At 36.0% G+C, this 21,973-nt stretch overlaps 1 protein-coding gene and 1 long non-coding RNA gene across 2 annotated transcripts in view; one reads left to right on the forward strand and one right to left on the reverse strand.

The window, feature by feature from the left end:
• Positions 1 to 21,973, forward strand: part of LOC131016908 (uncharacterized) — a 1,184,262-nt gene that overhangs the window by 253,169 nt on the left and 909,120 nt on the right. The window lies entirely within an intron of this gene.
• On the reverse strand, positions 6,984 to 21,377 carry LOC131017066 (uncharacterized). Its single transcript, XR_009099382.1, has 2 exons — positions 18,009 to 21,377; positions 6,984 to 7,755 (listed from the first exon to the last, which is right to left on the reverse strand). It is a non-coding gene; the product is annotated as an uncharacterized LOC131017066 (long non-coding RNA).

Below are 21,973 nucleotides of genomic sequence, written 5' to 3' on the forward strand. Positions count from 1 at the left end.
CGGTGATCCGACAGCGCACCCTCGATGTTTGAGATGGACTTTCAGGGAAAAGTCCAAACTTCACGGTTTGCGAGATCTATTTGAGGGACAGGTAATCAGTTATTTCAGATGTAGTGTTTCACCGTTACTGGTTTTTTTTATGTTCTAAGATATTATCTATGTTGCTTTCTGGGTTTCGACCCCCCGTATGTTCAACGAAAAAATCCGTCGAACATGGCGTGAATAAATCATGTCCGTTATATATATATATATATATATATATATATATATATATATATATATATAGGGAGTTTATGAGTAGGGAAATTCTTATTAATTCCCTACTTTTTTAAAATAGTTGATAGGGAATTATATATTGAGATCCTCCTTTTGAAAATCTAATGAAGGAGACAATTTGAAGTGTGTCCTTAAATTTGATAAAGTGATTATACTCTATTGTTTTATTATATGCTAATGATTATTAAACATACCTCTGATACCACGCATAGTGTGTCCTTAAACCTTGTTTAAGGTGATTAAACCTTAAACATGATTAAACATACCTCTGATAACATCAGCCCCTGTATCAAGGAGAGCTTCAATAGTAATAGAGTATTCTTTATTAATGATAAGTGTTATTTTAGAATACCATTTTTGTGATAAAATTTGGTCAATTTTATTAACCCAGACTAAGTTTTTTAAAAGATTAATTTCCGATTCTTCATTTTTTGAAGAATCATTATCACTTTCTTCATCAGAAGAAGTATTATCATTTCTCCAAATATTTTTATTAATATTATTATTGATATTTAAAATATCAATTCTTTCTTTGAGAAATTTTATCTCAGATTTTATTATATTAATTTCTGATTTTAATTCAGATATATAGGCTCTCTTTCTTTTTCTTTAGCTCTTTCAAGAATCTTATTGTAAGAGTATAACTCTTTTTCTTGACTGATTTTTTTAGTAAGTTTAGGTATGTTATTAGAAACATTACTATCATTAGTATTAGTTTCATTATTCTTAAGAATATTAACAAAAACATCTTTTCCTTCTTTTTCATTAATCAGAATTTCTCTTAAGGAATCTTTTAAATCCTTTTCAATGTTAAGATTATTTATTTTCTTTTTAACATAACATTTGTTTGCCATGTGACCAATTTTTCCACATTTCCAGCAAACAGGTTGTTTATCATCATCTTTTTTGAAAGAGGATTTTTTATTCCTTTTAGGTAATCTACGTTTTACAAATTTTTTAGCTTTAGAGAAATTTTCTGAATTAAAATTTTGTTTCCTTTTAAACTTATGTTTTTTCTTAAATCTTTTAGGATACTCTTTCTCATGATATAAACCAAGTTGTTCGCAAAAATCGCCTAAAATATTTTTATTTTCATTTTGTTGTAATTCAAGTTGTTTTTTCAGCTTGATATCATTGCAAAGTATCATTCCTTCTACAACTATTTCTGCAGAAATATCTCCATAGGTTAAGTTTTCCCATGCAATATTACCATTAACAAATTTTGTTTTTAATCTATTGTTAACTCTTTCTGCAAAGAGTGGCGGAAGACCAGCTATAAATTTTTCTTTCCAGAAATTCATATTACAATCATTTCTAGTAAGAACTTTGGTCATAAAAACATCTTTATACCACTGGTAATCAGAAAGCTTTGAGCATTTTAAATTCATTAATTGTTTTTGAGATTTACTTAACTGAAGCTCATTAGCTCCAACAAAAACATTTTCGTTCGGTAATAGACTCTCCGCTATATTGGGCGTAATCAATTTTTTCTTCTAATTGAAGATCAAAAGGAGAAGGTCTATTATAGAAAGGTTTAATAAAGGAAAATCTATTAAGTTTATTAATAGTAAGTTCCTCTTTTTCTTCTGATTCAGAAGTACTAAGATTTTCTTTTGTTAAAACTGTAATATGTTGTGAGGTTGAAGATGGAGTTTCAACTTCTTTTCCTTTGATTTTAACCTTTTGAAGTCTATTAATTAGTTCTTCAAGGAATTCTCCATCTTTTTTCGAACTTAAAAGGAAATTTTATTTTTTAAGATTAGGCGGAGGTTTAATCATTATAGTATTAGAACATTTTTCTCTATTGAACGGCTTCGAGACCTTAGGAAAGAGAATTTCTTCAATTCTATTGGTTTGATTTCCAATAGCATGAAGAGCTAGATTAGTAAAATTATTTTGTTGTATTAAATGATCAATCTCTCCTTTACCAGTTTCAGTTTTAATAGGAGTAGCATAGATTTCTTTATTTCCCTTTTGAATTTGTAGTGTCGTAAAAGGGGGATGAATCTCAATTAATTCTTCTCCCGTTTCATGGATAAGTATTTTATACTTTTCTTCTAAAACATTTAGGAAGACATTATCATTAAAATTTGGAAATTCTTTTTTCCTTTCTTGAAAATAGAAGTTTTCTAACCAGAAGAAAAAATCTATTTTTGAACATGATTTTTCAAACCATTCATTAAATCTCATACAATAAAGATTTCTCTGTTTTTCAGAGAGATAACTCAAAAACCATTTTCTCTTGTTAATGTTTTTATTTTTATTAAGGCATTTCTGTATTCTTTTAGAAATATGATTATTTTTAATAACAAAAACATTGAACTCAGAACATCTCATACTAGAATAAGTAGGAGAACCAGGGGTTTTTTTAGAGCTTCTACTCTCAGGCATTTCAACCTGGTAATTAGGTTGAGAAATAGTGAGCATATAATATATTTGAATAAAATCTAATGAAGGAGACAATTTGAAGTGTGTCCTTATATTATCAAAACAATAAAGTGATTATATATATTGAGCTTCTAAATAGTTGCTATTGTTAAGTGTGTCCTTAAATTTGAAGGAGACATTTTAAACAATAAATTTTTAATAAGAGTTTATTGCAAATCTGCCAAATATATTCTCTTTAACGATGTTAAAAACATCGCATCAAAACAAATTTTTGCTAGATGGCAAGCTATTTTAGCATGTTTCGATTTTGAAATTGAACATATTTCAGGAAAATCTAACTCCCTACCGGATTTCCTTACTCGTGAATTTTTACAGGGACAATCAGTGGTCACAGGTCGTTAAACGACAAGTTTCAGGGAAAAAGCCCATGACAATTCTTCCATCAAAGAATTATCAAAAATTCCAAAAGCCACAAGGAGCTAAAAGCTCTGACTCACGTGAAGAAGAAAATCTAAAAGATTTTGATTATCTTAAAGAATTTGAAAATTATGAAAAAGCCTATGATAAAGATCCAAATATTAGTGAATTCGTTAAAAACACAATTTATATTCCTCAGTTAAAAGGTGCTACACGAAGCCTTAAGGCATTTGAAAAACAAGGTTCTTACATATCCGCTGCATAATATCTTAATAACATAAAATGTTTATTCTGTACCACGCATAGTGGTATCAGAGCCACGTAAAGTGGTAGTAGTAATATATTATTTGATATAATTTAGATTTCTTTAAGAATTTGAAAATGATGAAAAAGCCTATGATATTCAATATTATAATGATGCTATCTTCCTTCAAAGAGGAACAAAAGAAGAGATAAGATATCCATATCTCGTCTCTGGATTTTTAAATTGTTGTCCAATTGAAAATGACCTAAAAGGGCTTTCTCCTTTGCAAATTGCAAATATTTATCTACATAAAGACATGCAACCAGTGCACGGGAATAAGACTCGAGAATACTTTGAGAGAATTCTAGTTGATACTGGATCAATAACAGTTCAACATATGGAAAAACCCAATAAAGAGTTTGCATTCTCCAAACTCATTATTAAGAGAATTCTTCCCGCCTCAAATTGGGGTCTTCCACTTTTTCAATCTAGAAAACTTGAAAACTTTCAAGGGATTCCATATTATAACTATTATGACTATGTCAAAGCTTGGGATAATATTTTCCTTTATGAAAATAGTGCTCGAAAGCACTCATGGTGGATAAAATTCACTCTTGATGATGAAAATAAAAAAAATTCCAAATTGGTATTTCTCTTTTTTCTTTTCATGGGGGGCATCACCCATGATATTTCCAAAGGATATTAAAAATATCTGGAGAAAATTTTATAAAGAAAATAATCATCTTGAGAATATTTATGCTATTCTACAATTCGTAAACCATTATCAAGTCCCATGGATTATTAGATGGGATTATAACCTTGAAAATCAACAGTTCGATAAAATCGAAACAAAGATGACCGCTACCATACTTAAAAGAAGAATTCTTCTTAAATGGTGGCCAAAAGAAAATTTCTTTGATGAAGGTAAAACCTATGACAAAAGAGGAATTCTATCCCTCAAACCATCTGCCAACATCATGAAAAATATGAATGCTCAGACTCCTTCTCATGATATGTTGCTCAAAGAGCTACTTCTAAAAATGAATAAAGAATCTGTTAATTCTTTGTACAAAGAAGTTTTTGGAAAATCCTATGCAGATAATGAAGAAATTCCCTTGACATCAACATCTGAAAACGAAAAAAGACTTGTTGTTAAAGAACAACAAAATTATGAAGAAACTGAAGCAATGGATGAAGATGAAGATGAAGATGATTCAGACTTCGATCTTGAAAAGTATCAAGAAGCACAAGACCTGAATGCAGAATGACGGAAGCAAAATGCAGAATGACGCAATCAAAGATGCTTCAAGCTCACTTATTGCTACTATACTATTACCTTTTTTACTTCTTGGACAAAATGCGTCGGAAGTCTCATTTTTCTCTCTATATAATGCCTATTGTAGTTGTGAAGGAGAGTACGCTTGAGTTCGCTCGCCCTCTTCTTCCTCTCCCTCTCTCACTGTCAAATATTTATGTTTATTGTACCTGTTTGAAGTTCTGAAGAAATTCTTCTTATGTAAGTTGTGTGTTTATATAAGCTTTCTTATCATGAAAAATCATGAGTTTAATTCCTTCAGATTGTAATTATATTTTTTATGCTCCATATGATTATCTTATTAGAGGTAGCAAATATGCTCACTATTTTAAAAAATTAAACGAAAAAATTAAATCTACTCATAAACTTATCGATTTTTAGAAACCTAAAAATATTTTGGAAATATATATATATATATATAATTCCCTATCAACTATTTTAAAAAAGTTGGAAATTAAATCCCTACTATTTTATATATATATATATATATATATATATATAGGGAAATTAAATCTACTCATAAACTTATCGATTTTTAGAAACCTAAAAACCTTTAATTCCCTATCAACTATTTTAAAAAGTTGATAGGGAAGAATATATATATATATAGAAACCTTTAAGAATATATATATATATATATATATATATATATATATATATTCCAGTACCATTTTTATGAAATAATATGGTGTATACCATCACCAAAACTTTAAAATTCTCAATATAATTTCAAAAGTAAGAAATTTCGAACACATACAACTTACTACTTCTGCACTGCCTCATCTTTAAAGAATAAACTGTTTCATCTCCGAACTCTCCTGGATTCAAGACTTATACCGTTGGAAACCTCTTTGAGTCTAGTTTCATTTAAAAAACATAGGTTGAAAAACTCCAATTGGTTTAAGAGAAATGGATGTTTTCCCACAATCTACCAGATTCAGCAGTTTCAGACAACTGGAAGTTAGGATTTTTGAAAAATAGTAAACCGAAATGGCTTGAAATTTGGTGTGCATCTGCATAACACATGTATCTTGCCAAAATAAAAATTTGGGAGGCAGAATGTTTTGGAAAACTACTGAAACGTGTGACTCCAGTAACTGCCCTTCCAAATTTCCAGTAGAATTTCGCAGTAGAAGTTTTATAATATAGAAATGTAGTAAACGAAGTTCAAATTACTTGAAATTTTACAAGCATGTTCACGACACCTCTGTCTACACACCATTTCAAGATTTTTGGACAATGAAAACCTCATCGACTTTGCACTACAGAAGCTTAGTGAAAAATTATCAAATGATTGAAAAACCAAAGCTTATATTTATTCAAAGTCTACTTCACATATATCCTCATAGATCTATACTTTCCACCACTATATTCATGCTTTTCATACCAAGAACTCATCATACTTTACATAACATAACAAATAGCCCTTAAGGGTGACCAAGAAAAATATTCCACTTATATGCATCCAACATGTAGAGGTGCATAAACTTGTGAGTAAAAAAGAAGCTTTGAAGAAATCTATGGCTTGTTCTCTTTCTCCATTTTCGAAAATCTTAAACAAGAGAGGAAGGATTATCATGCTTCAATATATACATGCTTATTCATCTTATACATACATATACACATATCACAAGATGAGGATATGAGCTTACTTCCAACAAAATCAAAGAAGGTGGAGTAGAGGATGATGCTTAGGATTTTCTTGAAGCTTGAGCTTGAAGATGAACACTTTTAGAAACCTTTGCTCTCACTATATTTGGTGAAACAAGAAGAGAATGTGGTGAAGTGCAGAGGGGGAGGGATAGCCGAAGCTTATGAAGAAAGAAAGGAAGCTTGTCTTGATGAGAGGTGATGGGATGGTGTGATCTTGTCACATAAATGCATGATCTTGTAGAGGTCATGTTTGATGATGATCTATGGAGATTTAGGAAATAGGGAGGTGAAAGGAGTGAGGGTACCATGAGGTAAGGGAAGGAGAGTGAGAAGAGAGAAGAGAGAGAGATGAGAGAGATCGAGAGTTGAGGGGGGAGGGAGGAGAGAGAGAACATGGTTTGTGAGAGCATGGATTGAGGGGGCTTGTTTGCTAGATATATGTAAGCATAGTACTATAGGTTATTAGCTTACTATGCTTGCATGTGTTAGGCATGTGGTGTTTAATGTTGGAAAACAATTAAATAAGAGAGATAGGGAAATGAGAGAACCAAAAATGTGAGGAAGAAATTGGGGAATTTATCTTTTATCTTGTGTGTAGGAATATGTGTCACGACCGGTCCTAATTAAGGATAATTAAGCCGGGAAATCGTGGCTAATGGAGGGAGATTAGAAGCGGGGTAGAAAGGGGAATAATCAAACAAGAAAGGATCGTATTTCATCATTGTTAACAACATAGATATCTATAATATAACAGAGTTTTTGTCGTATAGACTCAAATAACTAACAGGTTCGGATAACTCCGACTTATCCAAAATAACATAAAACTTCTGAGTACGCAGCGGAATAAGGTTCTGATTACATGTATGAAGACATGTAACCCTAGAGTTCATTAATACATAATAAGACAAAAGAGTCCCGCTCGTCACTTCATCACCATCGGCAGCTGCTCAACCTGCACATTTAGAAATATATGCAGGGCTGAGTACAAAAGTACTCAGTGGGCACATATGCCTACTATGAAATATAACATGCTTCGTAAAGTTGTAAATTGTCATGCCATCATAAACAGTACAGCAAGGGAGTTTTTCTCTAAAAAGGCCCAAGCTTACTAAATTCATTTGTGAGTCTTAAAGTTCGTCTGCAGACTAAGTTCTCTTGTAATCTATCATATCTGGAACTGTGTGCCGGAGAGGTGGCCACCTCTCACGGACACTTGACCGGCCAACCCGCTAGATGACTCACGGTCACTGGTGTACACTAGCCCTGGCAGGATAGCTATCAACTGCTCAAGACCCGAATTCGATTACATGATTAAAGTCACATCAGATAGATATCATACTGAAATTTAAACATTTTATGGCAAGACAATATTTGAAATAACTTCAATTAATTTAGTCATGAAATAACTTGCTTGAACGTAACATTTAAACTCATTTGATATATATATGAAAGTAATGCCCACCTGATAGCAAAGCTTTGCTACAGATTAGTGACTCCTTGACGAGCTCTTATTCTTGCGCTCGACCTTTAATCCGAGAAAATAACGTAAGACTTTAAATCGAGGGAAAATTCTCAATTAAATGAGAATGCGTAATTAAACTATGCATGAATCTCGTATGCATGAACTATTATTCTGAGATAATAATCAGGGAATTTCTATTGCTAATCCAGGCTATCGGATTTAAACAAAAGCTAAGTCTCGTCTCATGAAGCCGGATAATTAACAAAAATTAATCCGTTCTCTTCGGGGTGTTCTAATCCGTCAATTAAATAAACCCCGCTCCTCGTAGTCAATAGAAAATAAATACTTCAACTTATTCGCTTTATAATCTCATAATTAATCGGGCTTAATAAATAAGAACAAGTAATGTTATAAAATTAAAAAAAAATAAAATAAAATAAAAAGGCTCAACATAAGGCACATAAGAATCACAATCAAACATCATCAAAACATGCTCTGCTTTTACACTGACTCAACTTCAAAATTTAATCTGTTCTGACTCCGACATCTCCTGGACTCGAGACTCATACCGAAAGAAATATCTTCGAGTCTAGTTTCATATAAAAAAAATAGAGTCGAAAACTCCAAGTGGTTTGAGAGATATGACGTTTTTACCACGATCTACCATGTTCGGCAGTTTTAAACAATCGAAAACTTGTATTTTTGAAAAATAGTAAACGTTGTCAAACTGGGCTCAACTTTGGTGGATATCTAAATAACACAATAAGGTTAATACCATAAAAATTTGGAAAGCTAGATCACCCAGGAAGCTACTGAAATAAATGACTCTTTTCTCTGTTCTCTGAAATTCTCAGTAGTAATGTGCAGTTTAGGTTTTACATTTTAAAGAAGTATCATACGAAGTTGGAATGGCTTGAAATTTTACCAGGGTACTCAAGACTCATGTAGGGACTTGCTATAAAATTTTCAAAGCTGTTAGACATCGACAAACCGTCGATCACAGTAGGTCAGTAGGCCTACGAAATTCATATTTATAAGTCCTTAAAAATAATTTATATAAATCAAGAAATAATAGTTTAATCCCAAAAATATTCATTAAAAGTCCATCCTAATTTAAATAAAGAACGGACCTCATTAAAATAAATAGTCCCAAACTTGTTACGCACATATACTAAATCTTTCACGAAACATCCTTTAAAATAAACTTTGATACATAGAAAATAATTCAACAACTTGAGCTCTTAAGGGGTTGTTTTACAACAGACACCAAATCTACCTCGGATCTCCAAATGAGGCTCCAAAAGACATTCTGGAAACTAGACATTTCAAGGATCATTCTCCAATTTGAATCGAATGAAAAACAATTCAAACGAGCAAGATATGCCCTCTCAAAGATGGGTATTTAACAAGCAAAAATCTGTAAATTTCATATTTCCAGATTACAACCAAGTCAGTGGGCTTTCTTTAAAAATTCATATCTCCCTTTACAAAACTCCACTGGGAACCCCAAAGGTCAATCTGGAAACTAGGGAGAGATCATAACACTCTCCAGTTGGATTTACTCTAAGAACCTTCATGGTTTAGAAGATATGACTATCTAAATTTCAGTGCACAAAAAGAGTTCAAGTTTGGCAGATTCAGAACATAAATCGGAAAAACCACTTTAAGCTTCACCAAAAATTCTAAAACTGAACAAGTAAGTTCCCAACATGTCAGTGAATATTCAGTAGAAAGATAGGCTTGAGAATCAAATATTTAAGTCGGCCTTTTCCACCTCAAAGTCGTAGGTTTGTAAAATCTACTGGATGGTACATGGAATAAGAACTAGATTTCAAGAATTTATACCGGTTGTTTCCCTTACTCAAAAATGGTGAGGCCGATGTCAAAAGAAAGATACGGGAGTCTAGAGTGACATATTCAAGTTTCAAAGGTTTTCACCGAGTGAAACTTTACTTATGATCTCCCAAAGATTGTTTACCAAAAATGTATTCCAGATGGGCAGTGATGTTTACAAATTCATAAATAAATCATGCGAGCTCTAAATATTCTGAAATTTTACCAAAATATAGAAAATGTATGAAAGATGATACACAATTAATTTGGGAATTTTTGGGAACCGTTTGGATGGCTGGAATCGCCTTGCAAAACACTGCCGGAGCAGTGTGCTTATGGCAGATTCGCTGCCTTACCTCATGCACGGTTTTTCACCCAATAAACTCTAGCTTCGAGTGTTGGGGTACTACTGGACTGGAGCAGCTTGAAATCTTGGCAAAGTAGTTAAGCCAAGTCTTCCTTCTCTTTGTGATTGCTGGTGCGAAATGGAAGGAATGGGTGAAGTGTTGGAGTTGATGGGGAGCAAAGGTAGTGGTGATGGTGGGGAGCATAGGGTAGTGGAGTTGATGGAGTGGGGAACAAAATTAATGGAAAGAAAAAGAGAAGAAAAAGAAAGGAAAAAAAATGTAGAGGAGAATTATTGATGTATTTTCTCTGTCTCGGTGATTCTGTAACTGTAAGATGGATCGTGTGCTCGTATATGCTTGATACTGTTTATTTAAATAAATCTCGTATTTCGACATGTGATTTCTCACTAAAACCGATAAATTATAAAATGAATCTAAATTAAATCCGTAGATTTAATTCGTTCGTTGTTCTGATATCTAAATTAAATCCGCAGATTTAATTAACTTCTTGAGTCGGAAATAATTCACGACCTGAGTAAAAATAAAATTAAATTCCATCTCGCTTAAATAAATAACGTGACTTTGCTAAGTCAGTTATAACTCTGAAATAATATCATTGACTGCTTTAACAATATAAATTCAGGATCATAAGCTGAATTCATATCAGGATAATAACCGTTTTCATTCACTGATGAACAAAAATAAACACTCATTACTGGATTTAAAATATATAAAAGAGCGGGTCACTACATACTACCCCTCTTAACAAAAATTTCGTCCCGAAATTTGCATATTTCTTCTAAAACAGTTCGGGGTATTTCTCCTTCATTTTGTCTTCAAGCTCCCACGTGGCTTCCTCTTGTCCGTGGTGTCTCCATAAGACTTTCACTGATGTGATTGCCTTATTCCTGAGTTGTTGTACTTTTCGATCTAGAATGGCCTCTGGTCTTTCTTCATAGCTCAAATCTGGGCTAAGAATCATCTATTCTTGGTGGATTACGTGCTTTGGATCGAAAATGTATTTTCTGAGTTGTGACACATGGAAGACATTGTGAACGTTTCCAAGGCTTGGCGGTAACGCCAACCTGTAGGCTACTGGATCTATCCTCTCGAGGATTTCATATGGTCCTAAAAATCGGGGCCTAAGCTTTCCCTTGACACCAAACCTAGTTATCCCCTTGGAGGGGATACTTTTAGGAAGACCTTGTCTCATATTTCAAATTGTAACTCGGTTCGGCGTAAGATTTCTGTCTATCTTGCGCTTTCTTTATTCAGCCTCTAATCTGGCGGACTATCTCAATCATCTCACTGACCGCGTCTGGTCCTAAAATTTTCCTTTCACCCACTTCATCCCAATAAAGCGGTGATCTACATTTTTTTTCATACAATGCCTCATAGGATGCCATATTGATGGTTGTCTGGTAACTGTTGTTATATGCAACTTCGATCAATGGCAACACTGCTTCCCAACTTCCACCCCTGTCTAACACCACTGTTCTTAACATATCTTCGAAGGTCAGAATTGTCCTTTCAGACTGCCCGTCTGTCTGTGGGTAGAAGGCGGTGCTGAAAATTTAACCTCGTGCCTAACTCTTTCTGTAAGCTTGTCCAAAATCTAGATGTGAATTTTGAGTCTCGGTCTGAAGTGATTGACACGGGTACACCGTGTAAGCGTACAATCTCTCGAACATACAACTTAGCTAACTTGTCTGACCCATGTGTGATCGGTATTGGTATAAAATGAGCACATTTTGTAAGTCGATCCACTATTACCCAAATGGCAGTTTTTCTTTCTTTGTTTTGGGCAAACTGGTCACAAAATCCATTGCTATGTGCTCCCACTTCCATTCTGGGATTTCCAACGGTTGTAGTTTTCCATATGGCCTTTGGTGTAAGGCCTTCACCTGTTGGCATGCCAGGCATTTCTCCACAAATGACGCTATGTCTCTCTTCATGCCTTCCCACCAAAAGTGTTTCTTTAGGTCCTGATACATCTTAGTACTCCCTGGGTGGGCAGTATAAGGGGTATCGTGAGCCTCACTCATGATTTGATCCTTAAGCTCATCATCGTGGGGAATGCATATTCTTCCCTCAAAGAGGATAGCATTATCTGCTGCTTCTTGATAATTCTTGACTCCTCCTTTCCTTACTGCTTCCCGTAGTTTCTCCATTTTCTCATCTTTTCTTTGTGCTTCTACAATCATCTTTCTCAAGCTAGGTATTGTTGCAACAACGCCTGCTATCGTCCTTGGTGGTTTAACCACTTCTATGCTCATTTTTCCAAATTCTTTGATGAGCTCATTCTTTTGGGTGACGAGACATCCCAACCTAGATTGAGTTTTACGGCTCAATGCATCAGCTACTACATTGGCCTTACCCGGGTGGTAGTTAATACCGCAGTCATAATCCTTCACTAGTTCGAGCCATCTCCTTTGTCTCATATTAAGGTCCTTTTGCTCGAAAAAAATTATTTCAGGCTTTTATGATCTGTGAATATTTCACACCTAACTCCATATAGGTGGTGCCTCCAAATCTTCAGCACATGCACCACTGCAGCTAACTCCAGATCATGAGTCGGGTAATTCAGTTCATGTGGCCTAAGCTGTCGTGACGCATATGCTATCACTCTTCCTTCTTGCATCAGCACGCAACCAAGTCCATTTTTGGACGCGTCTGTGTAGATCATGTATTCCTTATCAGCTGTTGGGACGGCTAACACTGGTGCCGTAGTCAACTTTTCCTTGAGTTCTTGGAAGCTCTTCTCGCACTCCTCTGTCCAAGAAAATTTTATTCCCTTCCTGAGTAGTTGCGTCATTGGCCTTGCAATTTTGGAAAATCCTTCCATAAACCTCCGATAGTAACCTGCCAATCCTAAGAAACTTCTTATCTCATTAGGGTTAGTAGGCGATTTCCATTCACGCACCGCTTGCACTTTTTCAGGGTCCACTTTAATCCCTTCTGATGACACAATATGTCCTAAAAACGTGACTTCGCTGAGCCAAAACTCGCACTTGCTGAATTTGGCATAAAGGCGCTCCGTCCTCAACGTTTCTAGAACAATTCTCAGATGTTCCTCATGGTCTTTCTCGTTCTTCGAGTAGATCAGGATGTCATCTATAAACACCAAGACAAATTTATCTAAGTACGGATGAAACACTCGATTCATGAGGTCCATGAATACGGCTGGCGCATTAGTTAGCCCGAATGGCACAACTACAAATTCATAGTGGCCATACCTAGTTCGAAATGTCGTCTTAGGTACGTCTTCTGGTCGAATCTTCAGCTGGTGATAACCAGACCGCAAATCAATCTTCGAGAACACGCTTGCTCCCTTGAGCTGGTCGAAGAGGTCATCTATCCTTGGTAAAGGATATTTGTTCTTCAGTGTCACTTTGTTCAGTTTCCTATAGTCTATGCACATTCGCAATGTGCCATCCTTTTTCTTCACGAAAAGTACGGGTGCACCCCAAGGTGATACACTTGGTCTAATAAATCCAAGTTCCAAAAGTTCTTGCAGTTGTATCTTGAGTTCTTCCAACTCTTTAGGAGCCATCCGGTATGGTGCCTTCGAAATGGGAGCTGCCCCGGGCTCCAAATCAATGGTAAACTCAATTGGTCTGTCCGGTGGTGGCCCTGACAGAATCTCTGGAAATACATCTGAAAAGTCCCGTACAATTGCTACATCTTCTATGCTTCTTTCAGTTCCCAGTTCTCCGTGCAAGTATACAAGATAAGCTGGGTATCCCTTATTCATCATTTTCGTTGCTTGTAGGGCGGAGATGATTATCTTTCTTCTTCCCATACTAATTTCGTGGAAATGTGACGGCTCCCTTCCTGGGGTCGAAACGATATTCGTCTTTCGTTACAAATGATGGTGGCATAGTTCTCGGCTAGCCAGTCCATTCCTAGGATTATGTCCACATCTCCCATCGGTATAACATACGAGTTGTTCACTACAATCTTGAGTGACCCTATATTCAGTTCTAGGTTCAAGCACACATGATCTACTGTCGTCATCCCTCCTATAGGTGATGATATACTCAACTCATGTTCAGCTCTTTCCATCTTAAGTTTTAAGGTGTCGACACATGTACTTGAAATGAAAGTATGCGATGCGCCCGTATCAAATAGAAGTACAACAGGAGTATTGAGTAGCATGCCCATACCTGTCAGGTTTCCCTGGTTGTTCTCGGGCTGCTTCTGCCTCATAGCATAGGCTCTAGCATGACGAGGCTTTTCATGTTGTTTCTGTTGTCGCTGATACGGTTGTTGAGGTTGTGGTTGGTACGGTAGCTGTTGGTGCTGATGTGGCTGCTGATACTATGGTTGCTGCCTTGGGTATGGTTGGGGCAGAGCTTGGATTGCTCGCAGATGCGGAGCCTGGTTAGGTGGGTTTGGCCTTGAACCCGTTCCGTGTTGCTTATTCGGGCACCGATTTGCATAGTGCCCCTTCTGGTTGCAGATATAGCAACTATCACTACCGGCCTTACAGATTCCCACATGACTTTTGTTACATTTGGGGCAAGATGGGGCCCTCTGTTGGTTAGTTTCCATCTGTTTCGGTGCGCCCTGGCTTCCATAGCCCTGTGACTGGAAGACCCGTCCTTGCCATGGCCTCTTCTCGCCTTGGTTCGGGTTACTGTTGTCCCATCTCCTCTTTCCCTTGAAATTCTGATTATAACTTTGATCATGTGGAGATGCTGGCCCAGGTACAATTGCAAGTCTTTCTCCTGGCATAGCTGCCTCAATGTCTAACGCTCGGCTGAGCGACTCAGTGTAGGACAATCCTCCGTGGCTTGCCAAAGCCATCCTAATCTCGTGTCTCAGACCGGCACAAAACTCTTCAGCCATCTTCTCATCTGTGTCAACTTGTTCCGGCGCATATCTAGACATATCGCAGAACATCCTGTCGTATTGAGTTACCGACATCTTTCCTTGTTTCAGATTGTAAAATTCAGCCTCATTTTTCTTGCGGTAGCTCTTGGGTATATACTTGTCATATATACCGGCTTTGAATTGTTCTCAAGTTAGGTTTTCTAACTGCTCTGCTGACATCGTTTTCATCCTTGCTTCCCACCAGAAATCAGCTGACCCAGTCAGCTAAAAAGGGCACGCAAGTTAGGCGCTCTTGGTCATTGCAGCGAAAAAGCTGAAAATGCGCTCCATCTTTCGTACACATGTCTCAGCTTGTCCGGATCTCTTGTCCCACTGAAGACAAGTGGACTTTGTCATAGGAATAGTTCTTCTATTCTATGTTCTAGTTGTATGGGTGGTGAGGCCATGTTTTGTTTTAGCCCTGGTACTGGGCCTTTTCCACCATCTCAGGGAATTTATTTCCCCTTCTCTCGGACGCATTTGCTTTGTTGGCATTCCGATGAGTCGACATATAGTCACCAATGTAATACACAGATGCATATCATCAATTCTGTAAATTGCTTTCTTAATTCCCGAATTTCGCTCGTACTTTTTCTCATAAAGGTATATAAATAACATAGCGGAAGTGACTTGCCACAAAAGGCTGATAGGGTCACTACATAGACATGGGAAATTAGTATCAATGAGGACTATTTCATCAACATTTGAATATAGATATGGTGATCTATCCAAGCATTATACATGATGAACTGACTATCTTGCAAATTCATCATGAAAGAGCTCAGTTCCAAAATGCCTTATTAACCAGCGTTTCCGTACTAATACTAGTCAAAATAACTAAGCCAACATAGGGGCATACAAAAGCATCGAAATGATCATCGTTTTCGAAATACACAAATAAGGTCCTACTAATTGCACAAAAGATTGTCTGTATGCATTACATGCTTGACCCTTGGGTTGAAGCATACGTGTTTGATTGATTTAATCTGATGAGTATCTGTTTGTCCTTGGGTCACAGAAAATCTACCAACAGCTAGTAGATCGCAATGATTCAAATCACAAATGGCAATTAGGCAAAGTGTTTCAATAATTTGCCAAATAATTGAAAATGAATAACCATAGGGTAGAAATGAATTGACTGAAAGGTCGAAACGAAATGACCTAATAGTCTGAACCCGTTTGGCTTTTCAGATGAAGGTTTAAAATATATAGGTTTAAAGACCCATATATGACGACTACTGAGATTTTGGTCATGTGGACTGGCCAGGTCCAACACAATTATTTCTCAGTCACACGGAATTACTTTTCCATACTTGGTAACTCTTGTTCATTGGCTGCAAAAGGTATATTTGGTCTAAAATCACCACTTTCTTCTTAACATCTTGAACATGTCCTTGAGAATATTTTAGAGCTTCTCAAACTTGGAGTCTGCCTCCTAATTTAATGCAATCCTTAAACATCTTCTATAGGCGAAATAAGATAGGTTCAACCTTACTCAACAATCTTCCTCTACATACTCTTAATGTAGTACTTCTAGTACTTAATGTTCCTTCACATAGCGCTTGAAATGCAACCATATAATTTGAAGCACTCTTCCGTGTTATTGTAAAAGACCTTCTGAATCATCACGCATTCAATAAGGCAATAGCTTTTGCTCATCTGAGCACCTTTATAGGGTATGTGTCACCATGTGTAATGCTAAGTCATGGAATGACCTTAGTCAATGCTCTCATTGCGGCTACCAGACTAAATGCATAATCCAAGACGTTCTAACTGAGGCGATGTCCTCGATAGGTTAAGGTATATATATACTTATCTTGAGTATATCCTTAGGGTCTCATTAGAATTTGTTTCAGCATTGATCCACTGTCGGCGCTTCTAGCTATTATTAAACTATAAACCATCTTCGAGAACTTCTCTCGTCTTACACACTTGCGTAAACTTTTATGATCAGTCATAATGGTTGGTAACTGCTAGTACCCATATCACATCTCGTCTTTCCGATTCATAGTAGGTGATCGTAATCAATAGAGATTCTCAGTCATGTCCTTATCCATTGCGATAGGTACTGTAAGTAGAATGGTTCCGAATATCTGAAACTATAAGCTGATAGTTTTAATCGCAATGCTATAACATCATACACAAAGTGTTATAACTGCATGTGAGTCTGACTCTGAAGTTCGAACATAAATCATGAAGGTTCTCTTCATGCCATAACTGGTGATAATCGAGAGTTAGTAATGAGTCTTAGCTCATTATGCGATAGCTAACTGATTACATAAGTCACACTCGTCGCTACGAGCAATGACTCACGTGATCTATCATCAAATAAGGCAATAGTCGATTCGGTGTTCTGTCACGCGTGAACAACCTGAATGAAGAACTATGCCTGCTTCAGTGATTCGTGCGTGGCACTCTGCTTGCACTGCTTTCATTGGATTCTCTTCCTCTTTCTTAGCTCTTCACCATGGCTATAGTGAAATATAACTGAGTTTCTAGCTTCTATTATTCTTCTCGTAACAGTGATCATTCATTCTTAACGCATCTAAGTTCATTGAGATATCTAATCAATCAATAAAGCATAAAACTTGAATGTAAGCATCAGTACATTCATATAAAACGTGAACTTCTCAATGTTTTAAAATCATTACCACCTTCTTTCTTGCTGAGCATGACGATGTGATGAAGTGATGAGCTTTGGCTGACTGACTCATATATACTAGTGATCATACTAGAAAAATGGGCTAACTCTAGGGTTCAGAGCAAATGAACTGCTCTGATACCACTCTGTCACGACCGGTCCTAATTAAGGATAATTAAGCCGGGAAATCGTGGCTAATGGAGGGAGATTAGAAGCGGGGTAGAAAGGGGAATAATCAAACAAGAAAGGATCGTATTTCATCATTGTTAACAACATAGATATCTATAATATAACAGAGTTTTTGTCGTATAGACTCAAATAACTAACAGGTTCGGATAACTCCGACTTATCCAAAATAACATAAAACTTCTGAGTACGCAGCGGAATAAGGTTCTGATTACATGTATGAAGACATGTAACCCTAGAGTTCATTAATACATAATAAGACAAAAGAGTCCCGCTCGTCACTTCATCACCATCGGCAGCTGCTCAACCTGCACATTTAGAAATATATGCAGGGCTGAGTACAAAAGTACTCAGTGGGCACATATGCCTACTATGAAATATAACATGCTTCGTAAAGTTGTAAATTGTCATGCCATCATAAACAGTACAGCAAGGGAGTTTTTCTCTAAAAAGGCCCAAGCTTACTAAATTCATTTGTGATTCTTAAAGTTCGTCTGCAGACTAAGTTCTCTTGTAATCTATCATATCTGGAACTGTGTGCCGGAGAGGTGGCCACCTCTCACGGACACTTGACCGGCCAACCCGCTAGATGACTCACGGTCACTGGTGTACACTAGCCCTGGCAGGATAGCTATCAACTGCTCAAGACCCGAATTCGATTACATGATTAAAGTCACATCAGATAGATATCATACTGAAATTTAAACATTTTATGGCAAGACAATATTTGAAATAACTTCAATTAATTTAGTCATGAAATAACTTGCTTGAACGTAACATTTAAACTCATTTGATATATATATGAAAGTAATGCCCACCTGATAGCAAAGCTTTGCTACAGATTAGTGACTCCTTGACGAGCTCTTATTCTTGCGCTCGACCTTTAATCCGAGAAAATAACGTAAGACTTTAAATCGAGGGAAAATTCTCAATTAAATGAGAATGCGTAATTAAACTATGCATGAATCTCGTATGCATGAACTATTATTCTGAGATAATAATCAGGGAATTTCTATTGTTAATCCAGGCTATCGGATTTAAACAAAAGCTAAGTCTCGTCTCATGAAGCCGGATAATTAACAAAAATTAATCCGTTCTCTTCGGGGTGTTCTAATCCGTCAATTAAATAAACCCCGCTCCTCGTAGTCAATAGAAAATAAATACTTCAACTTATTCGCTTTATAATCTCATAATTAATCGGGCTTAATAAATAAGAACAAGTAATGTTATAAAATTAAAAAAAAATAAAATAAAATAAAAAGGCTCAACATAAGGCACATAAGAATCACAATCAAACATCATCAAAACATGCTCTGCTTTTACACTGACTCAACTTCAAAATTTAATCTGTTCTGACTCCGACATCTCCTGGACTCGAGACTCATACCGAAAGAAATATCTTCGAGTCTAGTTTCATATAAAAAAAAATAGAGTCGAAAACTCCAAGTGGTTTGAGAGATATGACGTTTTTACCACGATCTACCATGTTCGGCAGTTTTAAACAATCGAAAACTTGTATTTTTGAAAAATAGTAAACGTTGTCAAACTGGGCTCAACTTTGGTGGATATCTAAATAACACAATAAGGTTAATACCATAAAAATTTGGAAAGCTAGATCACCCAGGAAGCTACTGAAATAAATGACTCTTTTCTCTGTTCTCTGAAATTCTCAGTAGTAATGTGCAGTTTAGGTTTTACATTTTAAAGAAGTATCATACGAAGTTGGAATGGCTTGAAATTTTACCAGGGTACTCAAGACTCATGTAGGGACTTGCTATAAAATTTTCAAAGCTGTTAGACATCGACAAACCGTCGATCACAGTAGGTCAGTAGGCCTACGAAATTCATATTTATAAGTCCTTAAAAATAATTTATATAAATCAAGAAATAATAGTTTAATCCCAAAAATATTCATTAAAAGTCCATCCTAATTTAAATAAAGAACGGACCTCATTAAAATAAATAGTCCCAAACTTGTTACGCACATATACTAAATCTTTCACGAAACATCCTTTAAAATAAACTTTGATACATAGAAAATAATTCAACAACTTGAGCTCTTAAGGGGTTGTTTTACAACAGACACCAAATCTACCTCGGATCTCCAAATGAGGCTCCAAAAGACATTCTGGAAACTAGACATTTCAAGGATCATTCTCCAATTTGAATCGAATGAAAAACAATTCAAACGAGCAAGATATGCCCTCTCAAAGATGGGTATTTAACAAGCAAAAATCTGTAAATTTCATATTTCCAGATTACAACCAAGTCAGTGGGCTTTCTTTAAAAATTCATATCTCCCTTTACAAAACTCCACTGGGAACCCCAAAGGTCAATCTGGAAACTAGGGAGAGATCATAACACTCTCCAGTTGGATTTACTCTAAGAACCTTCATGGTTTAGAAGATATGACTATCTAAATTTCAGTGCACAAAAAGAGTTCAAGTTTGGCAGATTCAGAACATAAATCGGAAAAACCACTTTAAGCTTCACCAAAAATTCTAAAACTGAACAAGTAAGTTCCCAACATGTCAGTGAATATTCAGTAGAAAGATAGGCTTGAGAATCAAATATTTAAGTCGGCCTTTTCCACCTCAAAGTCGTAGGTTTGTAAAATCTACTGGATGGTACATGGAATAAGAACTAGATTTCAAGAATTTATACCGGTTGTTTCCCTTACTCAAAAATGGTGAGGCCGATGTCAAAAGAAAGATACGGGAGTCTAGAGTGACATATTCAAGTTTCAAAGGTTTTCACCGAGTGAAACTTTACTTATGATCTCCCAAAGATTGTTTACCAAAAATGTATTCCAGATGGGCAGTGATGTTTACAAATTCATAAATAAATCATGCGAGCTCTAAATATTCTGAAATTTTACCAAAATATAGAAAATGTATGAAAGATGATACACAATTAATTTGGGAATTTTTGGGAACCGTTTGGATGGCTGAAATCGCCTTGCAAAACACTGCCGGAGCAGTGTGCTTATGGCAGATTCGCTGCCTTACCTCATGCACGGTTTTTCACCCAATAAACTCTAGCTTCGAGTGTTGGGGTACTACTGGACTGGAGCAGCTTGAAATCTTGGCAAAGTAGTTAAGCCAAGTCTTCCTTCTCTTTGTGATTGCTGGTGCGAAATGGAAGGAATGGGTGAAGTGTTGGAGTTGATGGGGAGCAAAGGTAGTGGTGATGGTGGGGAGCATAGGGTAGTGGAGTTGATGGAGTGGGGAACAAAATTAATGGAAAGAAAAAGAGAAGAAAAAGAAAGGAAAAAAAATGTAGAGGAGAATTATTGATGTATTTTCTCTGTCTCGGTGATTCTGTAACTGTAAGATGGATCGTGTGCTCGTATATGCTTGATACTGTTTATTTAAATAAATCTCGTATTTCGACATGTGATTTCTCACTAAAACCGATAAATTATAAAATGAATCTAAATTAAATCCGTAGATTTAATTCGTTCGTTGTTCTGATATCTAAATTAAATCCGCAGATTTAATTAACTTCTTGAGTCGGAAATAATTCACGACCTGAGTAAAAATAAAATTAAATTCCATCTCGCTTAAATAAATAACGTGACTTTGCTAAGTCAGTTATAACTCTGAAATAATATCATTGACTGCTTTAACAATATAAATTCAGGATCATAAGCTGAATTCATATCAGGATAATAACCGTTTTCATTCACTGATGAACAAAAATAAACACTCATTACTGGATTTAAAATATATAAAAGAGCGGGTCACTACAATATGACCCATTGTTAGGTCCAGAAGGTCTCGAATAGGTGTATGGGGGGGAATACACCTATGAGCTATGTTTGGGAGCTTAACACAGAGATCAAAACGAAACTTCAAACACAAACTTAGACACCTGTTTACTGAAAAGAGTTTTGACCAAAACAGGGTTGACGATTGATACTGAAAGACTCTTTAGTAAGGAGTTATCAGTTAAGTCACAAGGGCTTAACTGATGCACGTAAGGTTTCAGTCGAGTTTGATAAACAGAGATGTTATAAATCTCACTGACTATCAGAAGATAGATCAGTCAAACTGATAACACACGCAACGGAAAACTTTTATTTCGCAATAGCCTTTTAGGTTGAGCACGTTGTTAGTCTTAAGTTTCTCTTTGCAATTAATCAGTTTTCAGTTTATGAAGGGAAGAGCACAAGTAAGAAATTAAATACTGAAAGCTGTAAATAACACAGAGATTTTTACGTGGTTCGGAAAATACTTTCTACATCCACGGTCGGTTGATCAGACCAACAACTTCACTCTGCAAGTGCTTACGGGAACACTGCAAACCGATGCTAGTGCTTACGGGTGCACAGCAA

The sequence above is a fragment of the Salvia miltiorrhiza genome, chromosome 3 (assembly GCF_028751815.1).
Source record: "Salvia miltiorrhiza cultivar Shanhuang (shh) chromosome 3, IMPLAD_Smil_shh, whole genome shotgun sequence".
Classification (NCBI taxonomy): domain Eukaryota; kingdom Viridiplantae; phylum Streptophyta; class Magnoliopsida; order Lamiales; family Lamiaceae; genus Salvia; species Salvia miltiorrhiza.